Here is a 14,466-nt window from a genome sequence, read left to right on the forward strand (position 1 = left end):
CATTAACCAAAACAGCATGCTAGGCTGGGTGCGGTGGCTCATGCCTATACTCTCAACACTTTGGGAGGCCAAGGCAGGCAGATCACCTGAGGTCAGGAGTTCAAGACAAGCCTGGTCAACATGGTGAAACCCCATCTCTACTAAAAATATCAAAAATGAGCTGGGCATAGCGGCAGGAGCCTGTAATCCCAGCTACTCAAGAGGCTGAGACAGCAGAATCACTTGAACCCAGGAGGCAGAGGTTGAAGTGAGCTGAGATCCCACTATTGCATTGCAGCCTGGGAAACAAGAGTGAAACTCCATCTCAAAACAAACAAATTAACAACAACAACAACAAAAACGCCAGCATACTACTGGTACAGAAACAGACACGTAGAACAATGAAACAGAATAGAGAGCCCAGAAATAAGGCCACACGACTACAACTACCTGATCTTGGACAACACTGACAAAAACAAGCAACGGGGAAAGAAATCCCTATTCAGTGATACTGGGATAACTGGCTAGCCATATGCAGAAGACTGACACAATACCCCATTCTTACATCATACACAAAAGTTAACTCAATATGGATTAAAGTTTTAAATGTAACACCCCAAACTATAAAAACCCTAGAATATAATCTACACAATACCATTCTGGACATAGGAATGGGCAAAGATTTCATGACAAAGACACGAAAAGCAATTGCAACAACAACAAAAAATTGACAAATGAGGTTTAATTAAACTAAAGAGCTTCTGTACAGCAAAAGAGAGTATCAACAGAGTAAATATGTAACCTACAGAATGAGAGAAAATTTTTTCAATGTATTCCTGTGACAAAGTTTAAATATCCAGCATCTATAATAAACTTAAACAAATTTACAAGAAAAAAACTGAATAACCCCACTAAAAAGTGGGCAAAGGACATGAACAGACACTTTTCAAAAGAAGACACACATGTGACCAAGAAGCATATGAAAAAAAGCTCAACATCACTGATTATTAGAGAAATGCAAATCAAAACCACAATGACATACCATCTAGCACGAGTCAGAATGGCTATTAGTAAAAAGCCGAAAAAAAAAAACAGATGCTTGTTAGTTTTCAGAGAAAAATGAACACTTATATACTGTTGGTTGGTGTGTAAGATAATTCAACCATCATGGAAAACAGTGTGGCTATTCCTCAAAGTCCTAAAAAAATACTATTCAACTCAGCAATTCCCATTACAGGATTGCTGTGTTGAATGGTATTATTATACCCAAAGACATTTGCAGCACTATTCACAATGGTAGAGACATGGCATCAACCTAAATTTCCACCAGTGGTAGACTGATTAAAGAAAATGTAGTATATAAACACCATGGAATACTACACAGCCATAAAAAAGAACAAAATCATGTTCTTTGCACGAACGTGGATGGAATTGCAGAATATTATCCTTAGCAAACTAATGCAGGAGCAGAAAAGCAAATACCACATATCCTCACTTATAAGTGGGAGCTAAATGATGAGAACACATAGACACATAGAAGGGAACTACATATACTGGGGCCTACCAGAGAGTGGAGGTTGGGAGGAGGAAGCAGACCAGGAAAAGTAACTAATGGATACTAGGCATAGTACCTGAGTGATGAAAGAATCTGCATAACAAACCCTCATGACATAAGTTTACCTACATACTAAACCTGTACTTGTACCCCAAATGCTAAAGTACAAGTTAAATTTAAAAAAATACCAACGTCATTTTTCACAACATTTAAAAAAAAAAAAATCCTAAAATTCATATGGAACCAAAAAAGAGCCTGAAAAGCCAAAGCAATCTTAAGCAAAAAGAACAAGGGCAGAGGCATCACAGTACCTGATCCCAAATTATACATTAGAGGTACACTAATGAAAACAACAAGAAACTGGTGTTAAAACAGACACATAGATCAGTGGAACAGAATAGAGATCCCAGAAATAAAGCCATATACGTACAGCCAACTGATGTTTAACAAAGTTGACAAAACATACACTGGGGAACGGACACCCACCCTCTTCAATGGTGCTGGGAACATTGGATTACTATATGCAGAAGAATGAAACTGGATCCCTGTCTCTCACCATATGAAAAAACTAGCTCCAGATGGATTAATGAGTTAAATGTAACACCTGGAATTATAAAAATATCAAGGAAAACCCAGGAAAAATTCATCTGGACAATTGTCTAAGCAATGAATTCATGACTAAGTCCTCAAAAGCACAAACAATAAAAACAGAAATAGACAAATGGGAATTAAACTAAAAACTTTTGGCACAGAAAAAGAAATAATGTACAGAGTGAACAGACCACTGACGGAGTGGGAGAAAATATTTGCAAACTCTGCATCCAACAGGGGATTGATAGTCATAATTTATAAGAAACTTAAACAACTCAACAACAAATAAAAAAAAAAAAGACCGCATCAACAAGTGGGCAAAGGACATGAATAGATATTTTTGAAAGAAGACATACAGATGGCAAACAAGCACGTGAAAAAATGCTTAATGTCACTATTCATCAGATAAATTCAAATTAATACCATAATGAGATATTATCTTATAACAGTCAGACTGGCTATTTTTAAAAAGGAAAAAAAAAAATAACAACTGTTGGTAAGGATATGGAGAAAGGAAATGCTTATACACTGTTAGTGGGAATGTAAATTAGTACAACCTCTATGAAAACAGTATGGAAATTGCTCAATGAACTAAAAATAGGACTACCATTAGATCCAGCAGCCCCACAACGGGGTATCTACCAAAAGGAAAAGGAATCATTATATCCGAAATATACCTGCACTTATATGTTTATTGCAGCACTAGTCACAATAGCAAAGATATGGAATCAACCTAAATGTCCATCAGTGAATGACTGGATAAAGAAAATATGGTAGCGGTGAGTGGCCAAGATGGCCAAATAGAAGCAGCTAGTGTGTGTGGTTCTCACAGAGAGGAACAGAAATTGAGAGACTAAACGCAACATCTTCACCTGTAACATCCAGGTACTCACATTGGAATTGATCCAGGAAACAACTTGACCCACAGAGAATGAAGAAAAGCAAGACCGGAAAACAGCCCACCTGGGAGCAACATGGAGCTTTGCCCAGGGAAGTGGTGAATGAATGAGCGACTCTGGGAAACCACACTTCTCCCACAGATCTTTGCAACCCTCGGGTCAGGAGATGTCCTTGTGAACCCAGTCCACCAGGGCCTTCACTCTTCAGTCTGACAGACAGAGCTACATGGAGTTATGGCAGAGCAGCTGCTCAGGCATGCGTTGGAGACCCTGGAGCCTTAGATACTTGGGCTTACTGGCAAAAGTACCTGCAGCTCCTGCAAAGTGGTAGGTTAGACTATGGTACATACCCCTAGGAAAGAGGCTGAATCCAGGGGGCTGAACAGTAACAGCCTGCAGGCCCCACTTCCAGTGCACATCACAATATAAGACCCACTGGTTTGGAATTCCAGCCAGCTACAAGTAGTGGCATTGCACCTCCCTAAGACGGAGCTCCTTGGTGGAGGGGCAGGCCACCCTCTTTGCTACTGGGGCACTTTAGTAGTTCCAGCCATCAGGCTTTGAAGATTCTGAGCTGACCCAGGGCAGAAGGGATCCCCTGTATAGCACAGCTGATCTACCAAAACATGATCGGACTGCTGCTTTAAGTGGATGCCTGATCCTATTTCTCCTCACTGAGAGGGACCTCCCAACTGGGGTCTCCACCCACTTCCTACAGGTGCCTTTGGAACAGCAACAGGTTTGTACCTTCCTGGGATAAAGCTCCCAGAGGGAGGGACAGACTACCATCTTTGCTGTTTTGCATCCTTCACTGATGACATCTCTGGGTTCTGGAAAATCCCAGGTGACTAGGGACTGGAGTGGGCCCTAAGCATACTGCAGCAACCCTACGGAAAAGTGGCCAGATTGTTACACGGGTGCCCGTTCCCATATCTCCTCACTGGACAGGCCCTCCAGTCTGTGCTTCCAGCCACACCCCGCCAGAGCTATTGAGCCAGTACAAACTCAGCAACTCCCTGGACAGAGCCTCCAAGGGCAACCGAAAGCCTCTCTGCCGCTGCCTCTGCTGTGGAACTGTCCTTGCCACCCCCAGACTAATGAAGAAGTAAAGACCCTAAGTGCTTTATCCACATCTCCAACAAGCTGCAGTTGACACAAGGAGAGGAGGCCAGTTCGTCTCCCACATGCCTCACACACCTCTCACGACTCATAAGCAGACAGTAAACCCCTTGGCTTGGGACCAAAGCACAAACCTGCCCTCTTGGGATGACTGAATGGAGTGATTGCTTACACCTGCATCTCTCTCTGTGGTAAATCCCCCAAGAGTCAAGCAAAATAACCCTTGGCCACAACCACTAAGATGTCTTCATCTGCTCCCTCTGAGCTGGGGAAGGAACATAAACACTGAGATCGCCTAGGAACTGCAGTAGTCAACTAAGGAGTGCCAAGTTATGAACTACAGCCAGCACTCAAGGGGGAGAGGAAGTCACCCTTTCAGAGCACGAGGGGGAAGCACAGCTGCAACTGTGAGGAAACATAGGGGAGCCACACAACCAAGCAAGAGTCTACCAACTGACCAATAAGGCTAAGTGTCACCTGCTGGATCACATCTCAAAGCTTCAACCCCAACAATACTTTACTAACATTTCCCTCTGTGAAACCACAGACAAAAAGTCAGCTTCAAATAAAGACTCTACACAAAGCCTTGGCCCGGTGAAAACATCCTAAAAAGAACTCTATTGACTGTGTTCAGTTTACACTGCAATTAAAGGAACAACCACACACAGAGATGAGAAAAAACCAGCGTAAGAACTCTGATAACTAAAATGGCCAGAGTGTCATACATTCTCCAAATGATCACACCAGCCCTCCAACAAGAGTTCTTAACCAGACAAAACTTCCTGGAATGACAGAAATAGAATTCAGAATATGGATAGGAATAAAGATCACTGAGATTTAGGAGGTTGGCAAAACCCAATCCCAGGAAAATATGAATCACAATAAAGCGATACAGGAGCTGAAGGACAAAACAGTCAGTGTAAAGAAGAACCTAACGTGTCTGGCAGAGCTGAATAACACAATAGAAGAATTTCACAATGCAGTCACAAGTGTTAGCAGTAGAATAAACCAAGTTGATAAAATAATCTTGGAACTTGAAGACTGGGTCTCTGAAATGAGACAGTCAGACAAAAACAAAGAAAAAAAAATGAATGACTAAAATCTCCAGATAATATGGGATTATGTAAAGAGGCAAAATCTACAAATCACTGGCACCCCTGAAAGGGAAGGGGAGAAGCAAACAACTTGGAAAATATATTTTAGAAGATTGTCAATGAAAACTTCCCAACCTTGCTAGAGAGGCCAACAGTCAAATTCAGCAAATGCAGAGAACTCCTACAAGATTCTACACAAGAAGATCATCCCCGAGACACATAAGCATCTGATTTTCCAAGATTGAAATGAAAGAAAGAATGTTCAACGCACCTAGAAAGAAAGGGCAGGTCACATACAAAGGGATTCCCATGAGGCTAACAGCAGACCTCTCAACTGAAATCCTACAAGCCTTAAGAGATTAGGGGCCTATATTTATTCAATAATAATAAATCTTCTTAAAGAAAAAAAATCTTCAACCAATAATTCATATCCAGCCAAACATAGCTTCCTAAGTGAAGGAGAAATAAGATCCTCTTCAGATAAGCAAATTTTGAGGGACTTTATTACCACTAGAAGTGTCTTACAAGGGATCTTGAAAGGAGCACTAAAATAGAAAGGAAAGATTACTATCAGCTAATACAAAAACACACTTAAACACATAGACCAGTGTCACTGTAAAGCAATCACACAAACAAGCCAACATAGTTACCAGCTAACAGCATAATGACAATATCAAATCCACACATATCAATATGAACCTTGAATGTAAATGGGCTAAATGCCCCACTTAAAAGGTACATAGTGGCAAGCTGGATAAAAAAGCAAGAACCCATAGTATTCTGTCTTCAAGGGATCCACCTCACATGTCATGACACTCATAGGCTCAAAATAAAGGGATGTAGAAAAATCTATCAAGCAAATTGAAAACAGAAAAAAAAAAAAAACAGGAGTTACAATTCTAATTTCAGAAAAACAGATTTCCAATCAATAAAGATAAAAAAAAAGACAAGGAAGAGAATTACATAATGGTAAAGTGTTCAATTCAACAAGAAGAGCTAACTATCATAAATATACCCAACACAGGAACATCCAGATTCAGAAAGTAAGCTCTTAGAGACATACAAAGAGACATAGACTCCCACAAAATAAGAGTGGGAGACTTCAACACTCCACTGACAGCATTAGGTAGATCATTGAATAAGAAAATGAACAAAGATATTGAGGACATAAACTCAGCATTGGACCAAATGGATCTGATAGACCTTCAAAGAAGTCTTCACCCTAAAACAACAGAATATTCATTCTTCTCATTGCCACATGGCAGATACTCTAAAATCAACTAAATAATTGGACGTAAAACAATCCCGAACAAATGGAAAAGAACCAAAATCATTCCAAACACATTTTCAGATCACAGCTCAATAAAAACAGAAATCAACACAATGAAAATCTCTAAAAAAAATACAATTATATGAAAATTAAACAAAATGCTCCTGAATGATTTGGGGTACATAATGAAATTAAGGTAGAAATCAGTAAGTTCTTTAAAAATAATGAGAACAAAGATGCAACGTACCAGAATCTCTGGGACACATAGAAGGCAGTGTTAACAGGGAAATTCATAGCACTAAATGCCCACATAAAAAAGTTAGGAAGACTTCAAATTAACAAGTTAATTTCACAGCTGAATGAATTAGAGAAGCAAGAACAGATCAACCCCAAACCTCACAGAAAATGAGAAATTACAAAAATCGGAGCTGAACTGAAGGAAATTGAGACCCATAAAAACCATTCAAAAGATCAGTAAATCCAGGAATTGTTTGTTTGGGTATTTTTTTTTTTTTAAATAAAATAAAATAGGCCACTAGTTAGACTACTTAAGAAAGAAAAGGAGAAGATCCAAATAAACACAATTAGAAATGATGAAGGGAATATGATACTACTGACCCCACAGAAATCAAAACAACTGTCAGAAGCTACTACAAACACTTTCACACACACAAACTAGAAAACCTAGAAGAGACTGATAGATTCCTGGACACATACGTCCTCCCAAGACTGAGCCTGGAAGAAACTGATTCCCAGAACAGACCAATAACGAGCTCCAAAATTGAATCAATAATGAATAGCCTACTAACCAAAAAAGCCCAGTACCTGATGGAATAACAGTCACATTCTACTAGATGTACAAAGAAGAGCTCATACAATTGCTACAGAAATTATTTCAAACAATTGAAGAGGAGGGACTCCTCCCCAACTTATTCTAAGAGACCATCATCATCCTGAAACCAAAACCTGGCAGACACACAACAAAAAAAGAAAACTTCAGGTGAATATCCTTGATGAATATTGATGCAAAAAACCTCCACAAAAATATTTGCAAACCAAATCTTGCAAGGCATCAAAAAGCTAATCCACCATAATCAAGTAGGTTTCATCCCCGGGATGCGGTTGGTTCAACATATGAACATCAATAAATGTGATTCATCACATAAACAGAACTAAACAGAACTAAAGACAAAAACCAAATGATTATCTCTGTAGGCGTAGAAAAGGCTTTTGATAAAATTCAACAACTCTGCATGTTAAGAACTCTCAATGAAATAGGTTTTGAAGGAACATACCTCGAAATAATAAGAACCTTCTATGACAAACCCACAGTAAACATTATACTGAACGTGCAAAAGCTGGAAGCATTCTCCTCAAGGAGAATGCTTGGAACAAGCATTCTGGAACAAGCAAACTGCAACAAGACAAGGATGCCCTCTTTCATCACATCTATTCAACATAGTATGGGAAGTCCTAGCCAGAGCAATTAGGCAAAGGAAAGAACAAAGGTCATCTGAATAGGAAGAGAGGAAGTCAAACTATCTCTGTTTGTGGACAACATGATTCTATATCTAGAAAAATCCCATAGTTTTGGTGCCAAAGCCCCTTCAACTGACACATAACTTCAGCAAAGTTGCAGGATACAAAATCAATGTACAAAAATTACTAGCATTCCTATACACCAACAACAGCCACACTGAGAGCCAAATCAGAAAGACAATCCCACTCATAATTGTCACAAGAAATTAAAATATCTAGGAATACAGCTAACCAGGGAGGTGAAAGATCTCTGCAATGAGAATTACAAAACACTGCTCAAATAAATCAAAGACACAAATGGTTGGAAAAACATTCCTTGCTCATGGATAGGAAGAATCAACATAATTAAAATGGCTAGACTGCCCAAAGCAAGGTACAAATTTAACGCTATTCCTATCAAACTACCAAAAACATTCTTCATGGAACTAGAAAAAATTAAATTTATATGGAACTAAAAAAGAGCTGGAATAGTCAAGGAAATTCTAAGCAAAAAGAACAAAGCTGGAGGAATCACATTACCTTACTTCAAACTATACTACAAGGCTACAGTGACCAAAACAGTGTGGCATTGGTACAAAAACAGGCACATACACCAATGGAACAAAATGGAGAGTGCAGAAATAATGGTGAATATCTATGACCCTCTGATCTTTGACATAGCTGACAAAAACAAGCAATGGGGAAAAGACTTCCTATTTAATAAATGGTGCTGGGATAACTGGCTAGCCATATGGAGCAGATTGAAGCTGGACCCCTTCCTTAAAGCATATACAAAAATTAACTCAATATGGATTAATGACTTAAACATATAACCAAAACTATAAAAACCCTGGAAGACAACCCAGGCAATACCATCCTGGACCTAGGAATGGGCAAAGATTTCATGAGAAGGACACCAAAAGCAAGAACAACAAAAACAAACATTGACAAATGAGATCTAATTAAACCTCAAAGCTCTGCACAGCAAAATAACCTATTAACAGAGTAAACAGACAACCTACAGAATAGGAGAAAATATTTGCAAACTATGCATCTGACAAAATTCTAATGTCCAGCATCTGTAAGGGACTTAAATAAATTTACAAGATAAAAACAATTTCTCTAAAAAGTGGGCAAAGGACATGAACAGACACTTTTCAAAAGAAGACATACATGCATCCAACAGGCATATGAAAAACAACCCTATATCACTGATCATTATAGAAATGCAAATCAAAATTACAAGGTGCTACCATCTCACCTCCATCAAAATGAGTATCATAAAAAAGAAAAAAAGTAACATATGCCGGCAAGGTTACAAAGAAAAGGGAACACTTATACACTGTTGGTGGGAGTGTGAATGAGTTCAATCTTTGTACAAAGCAGTATGGGGATTCCTCAAAGAGCTAAAAGCAAAACTACCATTTGACCCAGCAATGCTATCACTGGGTATACACCTAGAAGAATATAAAGCATTCTACCAGAAAGGCACATGCATGTAAATGTTCATTGCAGCACTGTTCACAATACTAAAGACATGGAATCAACCTAAATGTTCATCAATGATGGACTGGATAAAGAAAATGTGGTACATATACCCTATGGAATATTATGCAGCCATAAAAAAGAACAAGATTATGCCTTTTTGGGGAACATGGAAGAAACTGGAGGCTATCATCCTTAACAAACTAAGGCAGGAACAGAAAACCAAATACTGCATGTTTTCACTTATAAGTGAGAGCTAAATGATAGGAACTTATGAATACAAAGAAGGGAACAACAGACACTGGGGTCTACTTTAGGGGAGAGGATGGTGGAGAATATTAGCAAAAAATAAATAAATAAATAAATAACTATTGGGTACTGTGATTAATATCTGGGTGGTGTAATAATATGTACAACAAACCCCCGTGACATATGTTTATCTATGTAACAGACCTTCTCATGTACCCCCAAACCTGAAATAAAAATTTTAAAAACAAAGAAAATATGGTACACACATACACCACGGGAGACTATTTAGCTGTAAGAAAGAATGACATGTCTTTTGCAGCAACATGGGTGAAACTGGAGGCCGTTAAGTGCAACAACTTAGAAATGAAAATTCAAACACTGAATATTACAAGTGGGAGCTAAATGACAAGTATACATGGTCATAGAGTGTAAAGTAATAGTCATTGGAGATTCAGAAGGGTGGGAGGGCAGGTAGGGGGTGAGGGTTGAGAAATTACTTAATGGGTACAATGCAAACTGTTCGGATGACTGTTACACTAAAAATTCAGAGTTCACCAATCCACAATATATCCATAAAACTGCACTGGTACCCCTTAAATGTATACTCCTATTTTTAAAATGGAGTTAAATATAAGACCTGACATGACAAAACTGATAGAAGAAAACATAGGGATAAAATTTCTTGACATTGGTCTTGGCAATGATTTCTTGGATATGACACCAAAAGCATGGGTAACACAAACAAATATGAAGTGGTACTATATCAAACTAAATAGCTTCTACACAGCAAAGAAAGCAGTCAACAGAGTGAAAGGGCAACCTATGGAATGGGATAATATATTTTCAAATCATGTATATAACAAAGGATTAGTATGCAAAATATATAAGGATATCCTGCAACTCAATAATGAAAAATAAACACTAAAAGTCCAGACCTTATCTCTATGCAATATATGGATGTATGAAACTGACACTTGTACATCCTAAATATCTTTAAATAAATAAATAAATAGGCAACGGAGCTGAAAATATTTTTTTTTTATTGAAAGAAGACACACAAATCACCAACAAACAGTTTAGCCAATATGGAAAACAGTATTTTGGTTTCTTAAATAATTAAAAATAGAATTATCATACCATCAAACCATCCCACTTCTGAATATATATAAGAGGTAAAATCAGAATCTCAAAGAAATATCTGCACTCCTATGTTCATTGCTGCTTTATTAACAATAGCCAATATATGAAAAAACCTAAATGACCAACAATGGATGAATGGATTCAAAAAACCTGGTATTTATATATTATATACAATGGAATATTATTCAGCTTTTAAAAAGAATGAAATCTTGCCATTTGTGACAACATGAATAAACCTGGAGGATGATATGCTAAATGAAATAAGCCAGAAAGATGGATATACACCATGACACCACTTATATGATTAATCTAAAATAGTCAATCTCATGGAAGCAGAGATTAGAATGGTGGTTGCCATGCACTGGGGGGAGGAGGAAACAGGATGCTATTAGCTGAGATGAGCAAAGTTTCGGATGTACAAGATGAATAAGTCCTAGAGATCTACTGTACAGCATAGTGTCTATAGTTAACAACACTGTACTGTATACTTAAAACTTTGCTAAGAGGGTAGGTCTTATTTTATGTGTTTTTATCACACAAACAACAACAATAATAAAGTAGACAGGCAGAAACTTATGGAGGTTTATGGTATAGACTATGGTGATGGTCTCATGGATATATATGTATGTCCAATCTCATCAAGTTTATGCATTACATATATTTACAGCTTTTTGTATCTGAATCATACCTCAGTAAAGTAGTTTTTAAAAAAGAAAATAACAAATCAAATAACTTAATAAATATGTTTAAATTATAAAAAGAAGAGTATAGAGTACCATAAGGGCTATACATTATGACTTGGTCAATAATTACAGTGACTAGACATTGAGGCAATAATGAAATTAAGTGAACAAGAATAGAAGGCACTGAGTTTACAGAAGTAAATGCTCAGTTATCAGTAAGTGCAAAATGGGAATGTTTTCTCAGTAAAATTGAATCTCTGCGTTTCCCAACCAATTTCAATAATTTAATATATGTAATCTGAACATAATATAAATGTGTTATTTTCAGATTCAGTGACTGAAAAGGACAACTTTTATACTTCTAGGTATCTTCTAGGTATATGTGTGGGTTTTTACCTATATTGTAGCACTTTCACTTTTAAAGGCATCTTTTCATTTTCATTTAACTTACTATTTTCTAGTTGTCTGGTGCAAGTTGAAATTTCGATTCCCAAGTAAAATTTAACTAAGTAACTCCCAAATCAGCTTTATGTATTGCCCTTTTTACGAATTATTCCAGACCTGCATTTTGAGAACTTGTGGCCAGGTGATAAAGTGCTATTTTAAATCTATCAGTGTTACACTGAGAAGCTTCCTGAGGATAAGAATTTAATTGAACAGTTGAATAAAAGGCCAAATTGCTATGAAAAATTCATATGAACCAAAACATCTTTTCCACTACTTTCCTATCCTTAACTGTGGTATTATCTGAAGACACAGATATTCAGGTGCTGCACTGAAGACTAAACAAATAGGATGTAAGAGTTTCATAAGCTTAAAGTCACTGCAAATATGGTATAAATTATGGTGATGGTCTCATGGGTACATACTTAACTCCAAGATCATCAAGTTGTATACATTATATATGTACAGATTTTTGTATCTCAATCGTACCTCTACTAACTAGTTTTCAAAAAATAAAATAAAAGGTCAAATAATAATTTTTTTTCTGGACCATGAGGCAATACAAAATATATGTTATATAGGCTATACCTCTAAACTTTGAATCAAGTATAAGGAGCTATATAAAAGACAAAACAAAAATTGATGACCGTATGTAGTAAGGGGATCTTATCCTTCAGAGACTTTTTTTTTTTAAATCATGTGTGAGCTACTTTAGGACTTTAACAAATACATCTAGGTTCCATCAGGAAACTTAGACTTCTCCCTATCTTCACCTAAATAACTGACCTATAATGGTTCAATCTGAGACCCAGTTTCCTCATCTGCAAACTGAAGAATTAAACTAGTTCCTAATTTTTTGTATGAATTAAAAATATGTGGGGAGTCTTGCTAATTAATTATCTTAATATCATCATATGAGACAAACATTTTACCATGAATTTTCTTTATCTGTGAGAGGGTTTAGATATTTGTATACCTTTAGTTTTCAGAGTTAGGAAGCATATATTGTTCACTGGAATCCATTATTTACCCTACAAATAATAAAATACCTATTAATTCACTAATTACCATAGCCAGGATTCAGTTCTGAGGAGCCAATGTAAATTCTGGAAACTTATTGATACAGTTTTGATTATGAGGCACTCAGTCATGGTAGTCCTAAGCAGGGTCCATTTGTTTAAATCATTGCCATCATATTTTCTGTCTAGACATACCCTTTGGGAGCTGAATGGGTTATTTGGGGGATTGGAATTTTATAAAGCTAAATCAGATGTGGCAACAAAATCTCTTGGACCGTCAAGATAATGTACAAATGTATGTCATCAGTTTAGATATTAAGGAAATTTCCCTTCAGATTTTTTCTTTGCCATGATTTAGAGACAATCTAATGTAATGAAAAGTTTGCTTCATTGGGAGTTTTCTATGCATCATAGGAATACAGAATGGCAAAACAGAACCTTAGTTATTCTACCAAACACACAGACGGTTTAGCCTGTATTTACCTCCCCTCACATATTTGATAAAGCTTCACCTTACCTCTTAGAATCAGAATCTTCTAATGAGAGTTATGGTTTTTTGTTGTTGTTGTTGTTTGTTGTTGTTTTTTGAACAACCAATGTTTGCCTTCTTTTCCTTGAATCACATTTTTATGGTAGGATGAATTTTACTCAATTCTGAAATAATGCTTCAAAATCTACCAGATTTTTCTTTTTTCTTTTTGGCCCATGGTAGCAGTGTACCAGTAGATGATGATGATGATTTTTTTTTTTTTTTGGCCCATGGTAGCAATGTACCAGTAGATGATTAGGGACATTATCTAAATATAATTAAGTTGAATTCACTAGACTTTTTGGAGGACATCGTTGGAGTATGTATTGTTCCGGTACTTTTAGTACTTGTTTCCTTATATATGGTTGTGTTGTTGTCTGATATAGACTTCCTAGGAGAAATAATTTCAAACTTACATATTCACTTTTTAATCCATGGCCATTCCCCCACACCCCACTTATTTATACCATTATGCTGAGAGCTTCATTTTAATATCTGACTTTTATTAATACAAAAGATTATAACTATACTACAGATGCTGGCTATATAGGTGGCATGCCATGTTTTCATTCATTTGGTTCCTCAGTGTGTAAGTATGAGGCAGACAAAAAGGTAGAAAGAATACCTGAAGTCTTTTCCTTCTTCTCCCCCTCCCCACTAAGCTGATCCTCACAGGTGAGGCAGCCTATCCTTTATAAAAGTGCCAGCAAGGATATGCACTAGAAAAGTGTTCCTTTAGATATACACTAGTGAGGATATACACTAAAAGGTGTTTCTTTTAGAATTTCGGAGTGCTCCCACTGACAATGCTGGTTTAGATGGAATTTATTACATAGTGAGTTCTGTCCAAAATAACCATCCAAAACTCTTAGCAGACAAAAGAATACATTAG

The 14,466-nt window shown here is 37.0% G+C and overlaps 1 protein-coding gene across 1 annotated transcript in view; it reads left to right on the forward strand.

Moving 5' to 3' along the window:
- Positions 1–14,466, forward strand: part of DACH2 (dachshund family transcription factor 2) — a 691,023-nt gene that overhangs the window by 483,746 nt on the left and 192,811 nt on the right. The window lies entirely within an intron of this gene.

Source organism: Macaca thibetana, chromosome X (genome assembly GCF_024542745.1).
Source record: "Macaca thibetana thibetana isolate TM-01 chromosome X, ASM2454274v1, whole genome shotgun sequence".
Taxonomy (NCBI): Eukaryota; Metazoa; Chordata; class Mammalia; order Primates; family Cercopithecidae; genus Macaca; species Macaca thibetana.